This window comes from Myotis brandtii, unplaced genomic scaffold, assembly GCF_000412655.1.
Source record: "Myotis brandtii unplaced genomic scaffold, ASM41265v1 scaffold253, whole genome shotgun sequence".
In the NCBI taxonomy this organism is placed as follows: domain Eukaryota; kingdom Metazoa; phylum Chordata; class Mammalia; order Chiroptera; family Vespertilionidae; genus Myotis; species Myotis brandtii.
In genome coordinates, this window is record NW_005359590.1 from 745,831 (window position 1) to 748,957 (window position 3,127).

The following is a 3,127-nucleotide window of genomic DNA, read 5'->3' on the forward strand; positions in this document are numbered from 1 at the left end:
GTCCTTGAGAATTTGATTTTAATTTCACACTTTTCTGATTAGGCAGGACATTTTTCTACATTTATTAACCATACATATCGCCTCTTGTGTAAGTCACAGCTTTGTGTCCATTGTCCAGTTTTGAACTGGAGTCAAAATTCCTACTCATTTTCAATTCTTGCCTTAGCATCTTCTCACTGAGAAGCTCTGACAGCGCTTCATGTCCCCCTTAGTCAAGGCTTCCTCTTCTAATAGCTCTGTGTGCACATTCGCTATTGGGAGTTCTACCCTCTACTGTAATTGTACGCGTCTGTGTCCCCCATGGCTCCTGGGCCAGCTCTGAGTCAAATGTGTTCTTTTCCTCAGCACTAAACCTGGTACAATGTACGTGTCAATGACTAAATCAATGAAGATCAAGGAGGTGTTGATTTTTAACTTAACATGAATGTCATCAGGGTAGCTTATCTCCATTTTGTAGAGAAAGGGTCATTATGCTGACTTATTTAAAGTAATATAAATGCTGGTAAAACAGCCCATTAACCTGCTAAAGAAAGAAGTACTCCTGGAATTGTTTATGCAAAAAAGAAAACAAAATCTCTTTCTTTTTTAGAAGAAAAGCAATTTCCTCTGCAAAATATTATAAAGATGTTTATTGATTCATCTGTGACCTTTTCAGGTGACCTTGACAATGATCACAACACACCTTCCAAAAGGAGAACACAAAAAACTTCACTTCCTCCACAATAAAACACGTATGTACTCACATATTAAATATACAAATGAAAATTAAACGTTGAAAATGACTGCATTTTTCACCCCATCATACTCCCAAAATTATAATTCAGGTATTCCTAATTGGCCATTTCACAGTGTTGCTACACACACACACACACACACACACACACACACACGCACGCACACACGTATCCAGGTTAATATCATCACTGATATAAACCAAAGGTGCAAAGTGGGGTTGCTGCTCTGTTGGCAATAAGTCCAATGCTCTTGTCTTTGGAAGGGATGGCTGACCCGGCGTCTTGGGTCTGTTCAAGGGCAGCCGGCTCTCCATCTCAGAGTCTGCGTGTGTCAGGGTACCAAGGGACTCTGGAGATGCTGAAAATGCCCGAATGTCCCCCATCTGTTTTTTTCACCAAAGGTAAAAGCTTTTACCTGTGTGCTTGTTTAGTTTAACAGCTGCAGCGTATCTTCCCCTCTTGTTCCTTTTTCATAGTGTTGCTAACCTTTGTAAACATTTAATGTACAATTAAAGTGCTCAGCTGTGCTCCATCTGAGCCCATCCTGCTCGTTTTAAATGTGCAGAGCTCTCCGGAACCTCCACAAGATCTTACTGTTTCCACAAAGAGCAGAATGCGGCTGTCAATAGGTAGATGTTAAGGTCCCTGCCACCACCCTCAGCTGAGGTTGACTGAGTCCTGGGCGGGCTTTTCGCTCTGCTGAATGCCCTGCGGCTTCGCACAACCACAGGGAGTAAACATGGCTCAGCTCTACTTGGCTCTCTGGAAATTCTCACATCACTGCTTTCAAAGAAGCATAAATCCTTCCTCCCCAACATCCATTAATATGATAAACCTATAAAATGCAGGTAGCAAAAATTGAAACAGTATTTTGTAGCCACTCCCAAATTTTGATTCCTACTGATATCCCTGCTTCAATACACAGGAAACTGCACTTCAAACGATAAACATTAATTTTTCTTCTCTGGGTAGTGGGCATAGTCACATCTTGCCTTAAACCTACTTATTTATAGCTTCGCCTCTCCAAACCCCTGACTTGGCTGTATTTCCCATCGCACTTCTCTGAGGAACATCTATAATACAGACATACTTAGATCAGTTGGAAAAATAATAATAAATGGGTAATTGTGATACACAATGAAAAAGCAGGCTTCACTAGAAATGAATAAGGAATTTTAAGAACGCCCATCACATAACTGTAAACAGTGGTGTTTCTACTGGGTTTAGACCCAGCCGTCTCAAGACCTCTCTAGAAAATGAGGGACACCAAATACAAATGTTGGAACAATTAATATCATTGCTTTAAAACTTTTAACATTGTTCACAATATTTAAAATCTAGTCACTATTAATACCTTGAAATGAAAAAGAAAATGTACCTAACTGGTTCAAGTATATACTAGAGTAACAATGCCTTAAGATAGCAAATACTTTTGAAAACACATTTAGATGTTTTGTTATGGGAGAAAACTTTGGAGGATTTAAATGGAAGAGTTGTTTTTAGCATGGGTCTTTGGTGGTAAATGTGATACGTTCCTCAGCTTACCGGAGACTGTAAGACTTGCCATCTGAGTTTGGCAGGCATTGATGTGCCTATTTCTATACGTAAGCGGCCTTATGAACATCTTGTGAAAAAACATCCGAAATACTGATGTCCTGAAAATGATGAAAATCCAAGGGTCCACAATTGAGATCACGGATATAAAACGCAAGGCACTGAGGTCTCCGGCTTCTTCAGAAGTTCTGTTTTTCTTGGTGACAGCTTTAAATGCTCCATAGTAAGCACGATACTGTTTTAAAGGGAAAATATATCCATTATAATGTTGAAAGGTAGATGGCAGCAATACATTCACCTATTTCAATCAGGATACATCACTTTTCTGTAAGAATATGGCAGCTCGGCTTGGAATATGCATTTTGGGGCAAATGTACTGCAGCTGATGGGTGCAAGTGAGGAGGCTGGCAGGTGCAGAGCCAACATGGGAGGCTCAGTGGAAGTGGGGACTCCTGGGAGTCCCGGTCTAAGTCCCTAGAGCTGTGGTTCTCAACCTTCCTAATGCCGCGACCCTTTAATACAGTTCCTCATGTTGTGTTGTGGTGACCCCCAATTTCATTGTTACAAATTGAACATAATTAAAGCATAGTGATTAATCACAAAAACAATATGTAATTATATATGTGTTTTCCGATGGTCTTAGGCGACCCCTGTGAAAGGGTCGTTCGACCCTTAAAGGGGTAGCGACCCACAGGTTGAGAACCACTGCCCTAGAGGCTGTTCTACCTGCTGTGAGCATGGGAGTTTCTAGGTCCCTGCCTGGCCCCGCAGAGGAGGAGCTGAGGTGGGACTAATCCAGTCCACTGAATCTTTTACAAACATGTCCATAAATACTGAGG

At 41.2% G+C, this 3,127-nt stretch overlaps 1 long non-coding RNA gene across 1 annotated transcript; it reads right to left on the reverse strand.

Annotated features, from left to right (window-relative positions):
- Window positions 1-612: 612 nt before the first annotated feature.
- On the reverse strand, window positions 613-2,781 carry LOC106726365. Its single transcript, XR_001362424.1, has 2 exons — window positions 2,280-2,781; window positions 613-1,569 (listed from the first exon to the last, which is right to left on the reverse strand). It is a non-coding gene; the product is annotated as an uncharacterized LOC106726365 (long non-coding RNA).
- Between the last annotated feature and the right edge of the window lie 346 nt (window positions 2,782-3,127).